This window comes from Plecotus auritus, assembly GCF_963455305.1.
Source record: "Plecotus auritus genome assembly, chromosome: 6".
NCBI lineage: Eukaryota > Metazoa > Chordata > Mammalia > Chiroptera > Vespertilionidae > Plecotus > Plecotus auritus.
The window spans coordinates 60,973,985-60,988,077 of record NC_137773.1 but is presented as its reverse complement, the minus strand read 5'-3'; the positions used below and the strand labels follow the sequence as shown (position 1 = coordinate 60,988,077).

The 14,093-nt window shown below is 38.4% G+C and overlaps 1 protein-coding gene across 1 annotated transcript in view; it reads right to left on the bottom strand.

Moving 5' to 3' along the window:
* The window catches only part of ARFIP1 (ARF interacting protein 1), an 83,006-nt gene extending 68,913 nt beyond the window's left edge, over positions 1-14,093 (bottom strand). The window contains 1 exon segment of the mRNA XM_080671897.1: positions 13,851-14,093. The gene's annotated coding sequence lies outside the window, so the exon portion shown is untranslated.

The following is a 14,093-nucleotide window of genomic DNA, read 5'->3' as shown; positions in this document are numbered from 1 at the left end:
TGCTTCTCATACCATACCCTCCCCTAACACTCTCTATACTGGTCCATTAGGCAACCAAATGTCTATTAACTTCATCTTCACCCTCAGAATGCGCAGTGACTCTTCTCTCCCCGTCAATTCAATGCCTAAGCTATAGCCTTTTCTGTAGCTGCCCGAGACCTAGGCTAAAAGAAAAAAGCCCAAGTAATTTTTTCTGGCACTACTTGTTTTTCAAATCCTGAAAATACACCTGACATATTTTAAAAGGCTTTACATTTGACAATCTGCATTTATTGGTGAACACTCCATGGAAAATAAAACATAACATTACAAAATTTGATCCAAATACTAAAAACCTCTATCTTAATAATGTAAGATATGGCATATGGAAATATTAATGGTAAATCCCCAATTTAGAAAATGCTTAGAAACATTCTAGAAAGGATGGAAAGGAATGTGTCTTAATCTTAATTAGACATCTGGAATTGTACAGGGCTTTGTATCTTCTAAAACACAAATTTAACATTGTTCTTTAATCTAATTTACCATGGAGCCAGCAAAAATAAAGTGGTATAATAATAAACTTAAAGTTTTTCTAATTGTTTCTTAAATCTACCATTTAAAAAAGTTACTTGAAACTTCATTAAAAAATACAGGGAAATGTTTCCAGTGCTCAGTTCACTGGCTGCATATATTCAACCAGTATTTTGTTCTGCTATCAAATAATGGTTATATTTTCTTCTAATCTAAAGGACTAAATTCTTAATTTCAGTCAATTCTAGAGAAAAAAAAAAGTGCAGAAAGCAAACAGTGTGAAAGAAAATAAGCCCCAAATACTCTACTCTAATTGTTATAGTTCAGATAATGAAAGTTGAAGTGCTTAGTGGACTGATTGTGCATGTTAACAGAGGCCACATAGTGTTTGTTCCAATACCAAAAAACACAAATGCCTTCTGTGTCAGACAAAATTATTGAGATTTTTCTTTGCCTACAAAAAGAAAAAGCAATTCTATTGAACTCATAATTCAAATAGTCTTTGAAATTGCCTTCTGTATTGGTAAAATATGGCCTTCTTTAAAAAATGGTTAATGCATTTATTATAAAGTGTTCATTCAATATGGTTCAAAAGTATTAGGTGAACAAGCCTACTGCATGGACCCTGAGAACTAAGCAAGGTATCAGGAGACAAGACTTTAAGGACCAGTTCTGCCCCTTTTTATAAGTCACTTTACTTCCCTAAGTTTCAATGTCCTCATTTATAAAATACTAGAGGGATCCCTCATTCTGGCCTGCGCCCATTCACAGACGGGGAGCCCTCATCATTGGACCGGGATGTCATCATTGGACGTCCTTAGCGCTGCCACAGAGGTGGCCCGTCACCTTTGCTGCACTCACCAGCTGTGAGCCCGGCTTCTGGCTGAGTGGTGTACTGACCACCAGGGGGCAGCTCCTGTGTTGAGCGTCTGCCCCCGGTGGTCAGTGCACGTCATAGCGACCGGTTGTTCCACCGTCAGGCCGAAACCAGCTCTCCGACATCCCCCGAGGGGTCCCGGATTGCGAGAGGGCACAGGCCAGGCTGAGGGACCCCAGTGGTATATGATCAGGCTGGGGAGAGACACGGGAGGTTGGCCAGCTGGGGAGGGCCTGCGGGAGGGCTCCAGGGCATGTCCAGCCCATCTTGCTCAGTCCCAATCGGCCGGACCACAGCAGCAAGCTAACGTACCAGTTGGCTGTCTGCCCTCTGGTGGTCAGTGCCCATTACAGTGAGTGGTTGAGTGACCTTAGCATATCATTAGCATGTTATGCTTTGGTTGAACAGACGACCAAACACTTAGCATATTAGGCTTTTATTATATAGGATGATTATTAATCTCACCTATATATCATACAGCTCTTATAAAAATCAAATGTGAAATTGCTTGGAAAATTGAACATGCTATGAAAAGATGTTATAATTATAGTACATTAATTTCAGCTCAGGACCAAGAGGACAAATACTGGAGTAGTCCCATCAACACTAGCATTTACCAATACAGTTACTCTTCCTAACTTTGTCACTATGGGTAGGTACCCTAACTACACTTTTCTAAAATGGACCAATATCAAGACAGAGTTGTAGTATGGTCACAAATGTTATCGTTTGTAGCCTTATTCATTTTTCTTTTTTCTATATATCTTGGCAATTTTATGGTTTAAAAGGAAGATGACCCTCAAATCTACTGTATTATTATAAACTGTATTATTATAAAGGAATGGATAAAGCAAATGTAAAATCTAAATAATTATTAAGCCTGGATGATGAGTACATGGAAATCCATTTACTATTTAACTTTTATTTTATGCTGCAAATTTTTCTTACCAAATATTTTAATCTATTAGCGTCACCACCTATAATTTTTGTTTTAAGTATTACATGTCCCTTTTCTCTGATTAACGCCCCCCCCTGCCACTCCCACCCCCAAGAGCAAGGCCCCACTGCCCCAGTGTCTGTGCCCATTGGTCATGCTAATATGCATGCATACAAGTCCTTTGGTTGATCTCTAACCGCCCCTCTCCTGCCTTGTCCCCACGGTTGGATGGTCTGCTCAGTGCCACTTTGTCTCTGGATCCATTTTTGTTCATTATACAATAGGTCCTCGGGTTACATCGGAGATCCATTCCTACAGCACAACATAACGCGATTTTCACTGTTAAGTCAGAACCCACCTACATAAGCACCTACATCACTCACAGGGAGCACATACACAGCAGTAATAAAGTGAAACAGTAAAAAAAATTTTAAAGAAAGATAACAATTCCTGACATTTACTTGTGGTAAATAAATAATAAAAAACATAAAGCACATATGTACATACATTGAAATGACGGAACTTTTTTTTTTTAAATAAATGAGAGATGGCGACATAACCACAAAACGATTTACATCGAGTCTGATGTAACCTGAGAACTGCCTGTATATTGATCATTATATCCCACATATGAGTGAGATCATGTGATATTTATCTTTCTCGACTGGCTTATTTCGCTTAGCATAATGCTCTCCAGTTCCATCCATGCTGTTGCAAATGGTAAAAGTTCCTTCTTTTTTATAGCAGCATAGTATTCCATTGTGTAGATGTACCACAGTTTTTTAATCCACTCATCTGCTGATGGGCACTTAGGCTGTTTACAAATCTTAGCTATTGTAAATTGTGCCGCTATGAACATAGGGGTGCATATATCCTTTCTGATTGGTGTTTCTGGTTTCTTGGGATATAGTCCTAGAAGTGGGATTACTGGGTCAAATGGCAGTTCCATTTTTAACTTTTTGAAGAAACTCCATACTGTTTTCCACAGTGGCTACACCAGTCTGCATTCCCACCAGCAGTGCACGAGTGTTCCTTTTTCACCCATCCTCGCCAGCTCTTGTCATTTGTTGATTTGTTGATGATTGCTTTTCTGACAGGTGTGAGATGGTACCTCATTGTTGTTTTGATTTGCATCTCTCGGATGATTAGTGACTTTGAGCATGCTTTCATATGTTTCTTGACCTTCTGTACGTCCTCTTTCGAAAAGTGTCTACGTAGGCCTTTGCCCATTTTTTTATTAGATTGTTTATCTTCCTTTTGTTAAGTTGTATGAGTTCCCTGTAAATTTTGGAGATTAAATCCTTATCTGAAATAGCAATGGCAAATATGTTTTCCCATGCAGTGGGCTTTCTTGTTTTGTTGATGGTTTCTTTTGCTGTGCAGAAGCTTTTTATTTTGATGTAGTCCCATTTGTTTATTTTTCTCCTTAGTTTCCATTGCCCTAGGAGCTGTGTCAGTAAAGATACTGCTATGACATATGTCTGATATTTTGCTGCCTATGGACTCTTCTAAGATTTTTATGGTTTCCCGTCTTACACTTAAATCCTTTAACCATTTTGAGTTTGTTTTTGTGTATGGTGTAAGTTGGTGATCTAGTTTCATTTTTTTGCATGTATCTGACCCATTTTTCCAGCACCATTTATTGAAGAGACTGTCTTGTATGCTCTTGCCTCCTTTGTCAAATATTAACTGAGCATAATGGCTTGGGTTTATTTCTGAGTTCTCTGTTCTGTTCCATTGGTCTATATGTCTGTTCTTGTGCCAGTACCAGGCAGTTTTGAGAACAGTGGCTTTGTAAGATAGAGTGTCAACACCTAATTTGTCTTATATTTTCAACTACAAGCTACCTGAATACTACATTTCAAATCTTCTCCCAACTTTGTCATCTTCTACCTGTCATTCTCATTTCCGTGTTAAGCCAATCTTAGCTCCTAGCTACCACTTAACCCACATTTCCTCCTACTCTGTCCTCACTGACATTTAGTTCCAGCCAGAGAACCCTTCAGCACTGTTCCTCAAACACACCAATATTATTTTTGCCCTTGTTGTTTCCTCTTTTTTGAAGGTTCTTACTCCCACCCAGATTCTCACATGACACTCCCTGTCATTCAGGTTTCTGCTCAATGTCATCTAAGAAGGGAAGCCCAACCAACTGATGTAAATCAGCAGCCTTCAATACTCTTTAGTCCTTATCTTGCTTTACAGTAGTAAGGACTACTTTACATCTATAATAATAAAAGCGTAATATGCTAACTAGATCGGACGTCCTTCTGAATGACCTTCCGGACGGAGCTGGGGTTGCAAATGAAGCCCAGGTCCCGGGTGCCTGCTGGTGGCCGGAGGGAAGCCCAGGTCCTGGGTGCCAGAAGGAAGCTGGTGCCGGCAGCCAGGGGAAGGAAGACCTACTCTTGCATGAATTTCATGCATCAGGCCTCTAGTTGTATTATAAAATAATTTGTGTATATGTTTAAACTTGTCTACAATCATATGAGCATCTATTGATTATAACAAGTGAACAAACACAACCAAAAATTTAGAAAATTTAGAAAAAGTATGCAGAATATAAGAATATATACCTCATGTAAATAGAATGTAGATACAGAGAACTAGATTTCTCACTGTATGAGAAAAAATTGAGGTAATTCTCAATTACCTGTAGTAATGGGGAACAATTTAAAAACCAACCTAACAACAGATATTCAACTATTCCCATCCACACCATCATTAGCAACTTTTAACCACGTAACTAAATTAACTGTTTAAAGAAGTCTTTTTTATTTTCCCACTCAGATTGTGTTACAGAGAAACTAATGAGAAGTAAAATGATAAGACTCTCAAAACTAAATTACTCCTTGAAAGAAAACTAGCTGCAAATGAACTCTAAATTATTCAGTGTACTGTGGCCTCATTCTTCATCGATGGCTAGCTAAATTCCAAAACATTAGAAGTGAAGTCAACCAAGAACCAAGAGAATTGGAGAGCTGTTTCAATTCTGTTACTAAATTCCAAAACCTTCTAAAAAAACCCGCAATATTCCTAGGTAATTTTTTTCCAATTGAAAAAAGCTCAGAGTAAATAATGTAAGAATATAGCTTAATATAGATATATATAGATATATTCATAGATATGTATATACATGCATTAGTTTATGTTTCCTAGAAGTAACCCCAATAATAATAAGCACATACAGTGCCCAGATCTTGGTTTCTAATAACATTCTTCAATAAAGGGAACCAGCAATGCTCCTTGGAGAAATGGCTGATTCTAGGACTGAAATAGGAAATATACAAGATAAGCCTGGAGCATCTTGTAGTGCCAGAAAGTAAAAAGGTGCTTAAAAACACACACATCAAACAACAACAAAAAACTCACAATGATGGGAATATGTCAAAGGAATATTGGAACCAACTGAAAGAGCTCACAATGGCCCAAACTGGAACAGTTTAAACAACAAAATAAGTAAAGTAGTACTGTATTATACCTCAAAGTATAACTTAAATATCCAATCTATATATATAAAAGCCCAGCAACCGAATGGCAGAATGACCAGAATGACCAGTCAACCAGTCGCTATGATGCGCAATGACCACCAAGGGGCAGACACTCAATGCAGGAACTTCCCCCTGGTGGTCAGTGCTCTCCCACAGCGGGAGCGCTGCTTGGCTGACCAGGATGAGCAGCGCTCCCACAACGGGAGCAGCTGCTCAGAGGGCGGGTCCACAGCCGCTCAGCTGACCGGGATGAGTGGCTACTCCTGCAGTGGGAGCAGCTGCTCGTCTGACCGGGATGAGGGCCGATCCCCGCAGGCCACGCCCCCACCAGTGCACAAATCCATGCACCGGGCATCTAGTAATTTAGTAAGTGGGGGGAATGAGGCAAATCACCCCTGCATAAGAATTCATAAAAGTTTATGTACTACTCCACTGTTAAGAAGATGGAACATAACTCCCCACTCCTAAATGTGCATTTCCCATAGTGACTTTCTTATAAAAAAAGAGGAGGGGGAAAAAGTAACTTTACAATGGACAAACCTGATAAACAATATCTCAAACCAGTTGATCAAGGTTAACAGCAACAGTGTTAAGACAATATTAACAGTATTTACTTTTTAAAAAAAAACATATTTTATTGATTTTTTTACAGAGAGGAAGGGAGAGAGATAGAAACATCGATGAGAGAGAAACATCGATCAGTGGCTCCTTCGCACCCTCCACCGGGGATGTGCCTGCAACCAAGGTACATGCCCTTGACAGGAATCGAACCTCGGACCCTTCAGTCCACAGGCCGACGCTCTATCCACTGAGCCAAACCGGTCAGGGCAACAGTATTTACCCTTGATATATGAGAATGGCACTTGACCTCTGTTGTCTTCCCCCAAAAAACACATTGCCCAGTCTAATCATGAGAAAAGCACCAGGCAAATCCCAAATGAGAGACAGTCTACATCATACCTGTCCAATAATCCTTAAAACTATCTTGTCATCAAAAAGAAGGCATCTGAGAAAGAAGGCATCTCAAAACCAAGAGGACACATGACAACTAAATGTAATATGATATCCTGGATGGGATCTTGGAATAGGAACATTAGGAGAAGATTGAGGCAATCTGAACACGTTAGTTAATAATAATGTATAAATATTGGTTCATGAATTGTGACAAGTGTTCCATACCAACGTAATATGTTAATAACAGGGTGAACTGGGCATGGGGTATATAGGGATCTCTATACTATCTCTAATTTGTAAATCTAAAACTATTCTAAAATATGATTTTATTATAAAATAATCTAAGAATACTGTGCTATATTTTATACTATTTTCAATAATTAATAAGTTTATATTAAAATACTAATTTACTTTCATACAGTACTGAAAAAGCAGTATAACTGGCAGTTTAACTACAACCATATTATATACTGAAAAAACAGTATAACTGGCAGTTTAACTACAACTATATTAACTACTACATTCATAAATATTAATATTCAAAATCCTACTATTAATTATAAAAATCCATGAACTGAAATCTTTAGTAACATCAACTTGGCAATTCAATCAATATTTAGTCTTCATGCATTGAGCTAGGTCTTAGGGATTCAATTATAAGCCTAAAAGGAAAATAAGAAGTGGGTATGGCTCAGTTGGTTGGGTGCTGTCCAGTGCACCAAAGGTTGCCAGTTCAATTTCTGGTCAGGGCACATGCCCAGGTTGTGGGATCAATCCCTGATGGGGAGGAGGCATGCAGGAGGCAACCAATCCATGCTTTGTTCTCACACTGACGTTTCTCTCTCTCTCCCTCTCCCTTCCTCTCTAGAAATCAATTTTAAAAATCTTTAAAAAGGGGGAGAAAAGATGTGGTAACTGTCTTCATGGAGTTTGGAAGCAGTGGAAAAGAAAGACAATCATATAATCACACAAACAAATGTAAATTGCAACTGTGGTAAATGTATGATGGTACTACCTAATCTGGAAGGTTGGAGTATTCCCTAAGGAAGCAAATCATCAGTTGAGGCATGAAAGTAAACAAGTGAAGGTAAAGTAAAGAGAGAGTGGTCCAGACAGGGAGAAAAGCATGTGCAAGGGAAGGCCTTGTAATGTAAGAAACAAGACAAGTACAAGGACTAAAGGTCAGCTTGGTTGAAGTGGAGAGTTAAGCTGAACACGGTGAAAGATGAGGCTAACGGACTACGCATTGTTAAGGAGTTTCATTTTTACCCTAGAAGCAATGGGAAGCCATAAAAAACAGGAGTGGAGAGTGACAATCAGACGTGTGCTTCAAAGTAAGTCACTGTGCTTTCAGGATGGATAATGGATTAGAAAGGGACCAAAACCTTCAGGCAAGATAATAGTAACAAACTAAAGTGGTAGCAGTAGAAATGGGAAGAAGCGGACAGATTCAAGAGATATAAAAAGTAAGATTAATAAAACCTGACTGAATATATCAGGGAGAGAGAGAGTTGTTAAGAATCACTCCTAGTTTTCTGGATTTTACAACTGGAAAGATAATGGAGTCTATTCACTAAAATAAAGAACAAAGAAACAGGACCAGCATTTAGGGGGGGTTTTGGATGTGGGAGTAAGAGGGAAATCAGTTTAGTTTTATATACATATTGTATTTGAGATACCTTTAATATATCCAAGAGGGTATCAACTAGAAAGCAAGATATACAGGTCTAGAGCTCAAAGGGGGTAGAAAGCACTCATATTCTTAGAAAAGCTGACATCTTTATGCTTAAAAAGCAGCTAACTATAATCCCCAAATATCCCAGAAAAACATTAGACTCTGACCATCTGTATTTAGTTAAAACAAAAAGCTGAGAGAGAACATGGCAATATTTTATCAGCTAAAATAAAAACTGCTAGACACAGAGAATTTTAAAATCTTGGTTCAATAGTCACTAATTGTATAGTATTTTAAAGTTTTATCTGGACTGGCCAATGTTATTGGAAATGATCTATACCTGTACTGTCCAAAATAGCCACTAGCCACATGTGGCTACTGAGGACATGAAAATGTGGCTGGTGTGAGAAGGAACTCAGTTTTTTAAATCCTATTTTAACTAATTTAAATAGCCACATGATATTAGCATGGGTTTAGTGCTTCCTTCTGTGTTTCATCTAATCCCCAACTACTACCTGTGAATTAACTAGGAGTGGATGTGGGGGCTAGAGGGATTAGAGAAATAGAAATTTTCATTCCATCTGCTTATTATATTATTTGAATTTGTATTTCAAAAATATATATTACTTCTAAAGTTAATATGTCATATAGAAAAATTAGGAAATGCAGAAAGAGGACAATAAAACTAATCTGTAAACCTACCTTTAAGAAATAATCTAGAATTAACTTTTGGGACATATAAAGAGGTTCTACATTTTTAACCCTTTAGTTAGTAGTACCTGTAGCACTACTGATCCAAGTTACTCTGAATTTTGCACATTTCTCTTCTACCCCACGCCCATCCTCAAACACCTTGAAAATCCTGTTGGACAGCATCATCTCTAGAACACTCCCTCAAAACTGCTAAAGAGAAACACTTAACAGTCCCCTTGCCTATCTCCCTTTCACCATCACTCTCTTGTTACCAATGCACACACTTTAATTAGAATCCAATCTCTACCCTGCAATGTCCTGAAATCATTTAGTCACTACAGTGAAAAGAGTACAAGCTTTGGAGTCAAGCAACTTTAATTATGAGTCTTGTGGTTCTCCTTTTACTACTTGGGTGACCTTGAACTAATTATTCCTGCTGGTTCTATACCTGTCTCTTTATTTGTTAATAGAAAATAAGAATTCCTAATACACAGATAGCATTTATAAAGCCTAATGCCTAGCCAGAGTAGCACTCAATAAGTGACAACTACTAGTATTATGGACTTCTATGTGCCTAGAGCTGCCCTAGTTGCTGAAGGTAGCACTCTGAGACAAAACAGATAGGGTCCTGGCCACCCTGTAGGTCACATGCCACTGCCCAAGGACTCTTTCCACCTGGGATATTAATTCCTGACCCATCCCTTATTAGGTGTGTGAACTCATATAAAGCTCTCGATCTAAAATCTCAAATTTCTTCATTTCTAACATGGTAATACTTGACATAACTGGAATAAGAATAAAATATATGTGCAAGTGCTTTGTAAATCATTATATGCTAAATAAGAAGAAGATATTAAACAAAGAGTAACATATTCTTCTTCTCTAGGGCAAAGTTTTCCTTCCAACCAGTGTGCCAAGAATGGATTACGTATGTGCTGAAATATTGACCCACACTCCCCAACCCCTCAGCCTTCATGAAGCCAGGGAGGCCTGGCTATAGTCTGTCACACAAATATAATAATTTTCCATGTGTGCCATGATGCAGAAAAGTTTGGAAAACTTATTCTAAAACACTCTCTCATGTTAGCAGAAATGAGTTGGCCAACTTACTCCCTCCCCTGGATGATTTAGGATTCACCACTAAACTCTGCTGTTCTTATGATCCCGCTCCAAAGACAGTGTGTCACAGTTTCCCAAAAGATAAAAGAGGATCAGCTTGAACATCAAAAAGCTGCTAGTCAATTGCTATCATAGTCATACAAAAATGAAACAAAATAAAAATTCTTTGGTGAGAATATGGTAAAGATATTGCCTTATTTCCAGAAAAGATTTGAGCAATTTCCAGCAACACCTGCCTGTAACCATGCTAAGACAAAGGTCTAGGAATAATGGAGTAGAGATTATCTGATAACATAATTAGATAGATAAAGAAAGAAAAAAGGAATAAAGGAAAGAAAATATATATTTTTGCCTTATACAGAATAGCTGAGGATCTGCGAGAACTATTCAGTGGCTTCTGAGACTGCCTAAAGATAGTGGAGACCAAATATAAGATTAGTTTTAGATTCTTTTATTTCATAGTATTTTTCATACACCCTAGAACTAATGCTGATGCATATCTGATTTTTAGACTATCCCTAAGTCATCATCTTCCATATTATATGGAACTACTCTTTCCAGTCTGTACATATATTGTTAGTTTTTCATCTACAGCCATATTATCTTAAATTCTCTGTTGAATTTACTCCTTATCCTGAATTTATTCCTTACTCTATCCCAATTTGTCATTCTGGAATATATTTATACCTTCAGACTCTCACAATGCTGAATTTATTACTTAAAATCTTTATTTTCATATTTTTCAACTCTCATATGCCATAATACACAGAAAGAGACTTATATCCATCCCTATGGGAAAAGTCTACCAAATAACACTCCAAATTAATTTCTTTTTGTCCTACTTTTTGGTATGACTTTCAATGAGGTGTTTATCCACTGTAAATTAACAAAGGAAAAGATCTTATTAACATCTGATACAAAATCAGTTGAGACACCTCCAACTTAGGCCAAAAAAGATTTAAAGAAAATATGGGTACAAGCAGTCTAGAGCAGTAGCTAAGAGCTCTCAAACTCGAGTCAGACAACCGAGGTTCAATCCTGGCTCCACCTGTGTAATTCTGATTACTTTAGTGTCAGTTAATCATTTAGTTTCATTAGTAATCATTTAGTTTCTTCATCTATAAAAATGGGAATTTTAGCTACTTTATAAGGATGCTGTAAGGATTAGATGAGATAATCATATAAAGCACTTAGCATAATGCCTGGCACATAATAAGTAAATGAGTGTTGATTGTTGTTTTGGTGTTAGATAGAATCTATCTTCTGACTTCGTCATTACATTAGAAGAAAACTAACTTAGCACAATTTACTCTTTATAAATTTATGCTTTCTGCTCCTCCCCCAGTGAGGATGTTGGACAGAGGGAAAATTATTTTGTTTTGTGGGCAGAAGAAACTGGTTACTCTATATGGACTATGATGAGTTGTATAGGTCTCTTCAAGTTCTAACATTCTATGAAACAAGTGCAAACATTTAGAACTTCAATCCTTGATCAACAAACACTTCACAACTAAATCAGTAAGTTCAAATATGCACTCCAAATTTACAGTAATAATGTTCACAAAAGAGAACATTATTAATATACCTAATATAAAATGGTGGGAAAGGGGATGTTAAGATAAGCATCAACATACTGAAAGTTACAGAGCACACTACTGAAACATTTTATTTGCCCTTTCTAGCAAGCCAAAGACCAAAATAGATGCCTCATGTGAAAAACAAGAAAATGAAAGCAAACAACTACAATCAGAATTTAATTTTTTTACACTGAACTGTAGTAGGTTGGTGGTATTTAATATGTATTTAAATGGGATTTTAGGGGTTAGGACTAAATAAATGAACTTCTTTTCAAATAAAAAAAATAAAAACTAATAAACACATTAATTTATAAATCCACATATCTCCACAGCATTAACTACAAATAAGCTATCCCTAAAAAGAAACCTCAAAACCACAAATCAGGAACTAAAGTAAGCAGTCTTGCTTCCTTCTCTAGGTGTAGGAAAGAATTTAGAAACATGACGTTTTGAAGTAGAGATTTCAGTATAAAGCTAGAATCTCTGCATTCTACTCTCCCCAAACAAGCTATCTACAATAGAAAAATAACAGTCCCACAAAAAAAATTTTAATTAACTTCAACAAGACACTAAGCCGTGATTATATATCTGGAAGTTATATATCACATATATACACACTTCATATACATATATATATACATACACATATATATTCATACATACATATATATTTTTACACACACATACATATACACACACACACTATCTGGAGGTTTTATACCTCCTTTGAGAATATGATAAAAAGAACAGACTCTTTACCCTCCCCCACCTAAAATGCACTCAAAACTTTGCACATAATTTCAGAGTTGGGGTTGAGTCACAGACCTCATAAAAGAGGGATCCTAGGACATAACCCAGGATTAAAAATAATTTGAAAAAGAATGAAAGTGAGGCAGAGATTTTTAATCCAGAAAATAAAATTAGAAATACTTTCTATTTTCTCAGATAATGAATGTCAGAAGTGGTGGTTAGGAGAGGGTGTTGGTCATGTCAAGCAAGGAAAACAAGCAGGACATATGGGGGAAAAGGTGTAATTAAAACAGTACTATCATATAGTGTGTTGTAATCACTCTGAGACAGCGGCAATGAAATGGCCATTTCCTGCAGCCTTAACACAGGACTGCTGTTAAAAGTAACCAATTCTGGTGCACATTTCCATGCCAATGAAGCTAATTAAATGGTAAACGTAAACACATCCTTGCAGGTGAAAGCCCAAGTTTATGAAAAGCCTAGCAAACCTTCCACTTCTCCTTCTCAAATAAGAACCGAGATAGAGAAATTATATAGTTTAGGATAAAACTAAGGGAGGGACACAGAAATCCTAAAAGGGGAGTGGCTAAACGATTTGCAAGAAGTGTAAACTACATTTTTTGAGATCAAAGGGCTCAAGAGAGAGATAAGAACAAAACAAAGGAAGTAATAATAAAATAAAAGGAAAAAGCATCTACAAACTGGGCTTAAAAAAAAATCTTTCCTTTTCCTAGACACGTAAACAGTAGTCACTTGGCAGAGGAACGGAGAGGACGACAGCACAACTTCCTTCCCAACTCCAGCATTTCTTGGACGCTCCCACAGAAGCAAGGCTCCTCCCCCTGCACCACAGGCCGAAGTACCTCTCGGAGGGACTATCGCTATCTCCCTTCCGCTCACTGCGGGAGAGAGGAAGCGGGGGATGCAGGGAGATGAGAGGAGTTAAGGCTGGACACCAACCCTGAAGGCTTCATCGAGAAAGACCTGGATTCTGCAACCCCTTTTCCCACCCGATGCATGCAATGCCAAGAGGGTGCCCCCCTTGAAGGGCCAGCCCTCCTTCTAGACCCCGCTGCTTTGGGGGATACACTCAGGGACGAAGGAGCAGAAACCAAAGGCCGAATACTGGGGCAGATATGGCAAAGACTAGGGATACTGGTGCCCTGTGAAAGTCCGGAACCCCAAAGGCAACGTATCTGCCAGAGTCAACCACTCAGGCTAGCCTACCCCCGCCTCCTTCCAGGTGGCCCAGCTCCGCCCTCACCTGTCGGCCGGGAACCACCTGGCAGCTCTCACGTCGGGGACGATTCCTGCCGCTGCTCTCTGGAATCTCAATCTTGGGAAGAAGTGAGCGGAAACGCCGCTTGGGCCTTTTCCTTCTTCCCCTCCCCCCACGCACCTCGGCTCCTCGGGGGCGGGGAGCTAATGCAGCTGTCACAGACTCTCACTGACCAACCGCCGAGGACACAGATCTCCCAACCCAGCCTACGACACCCACAAGGAGAGC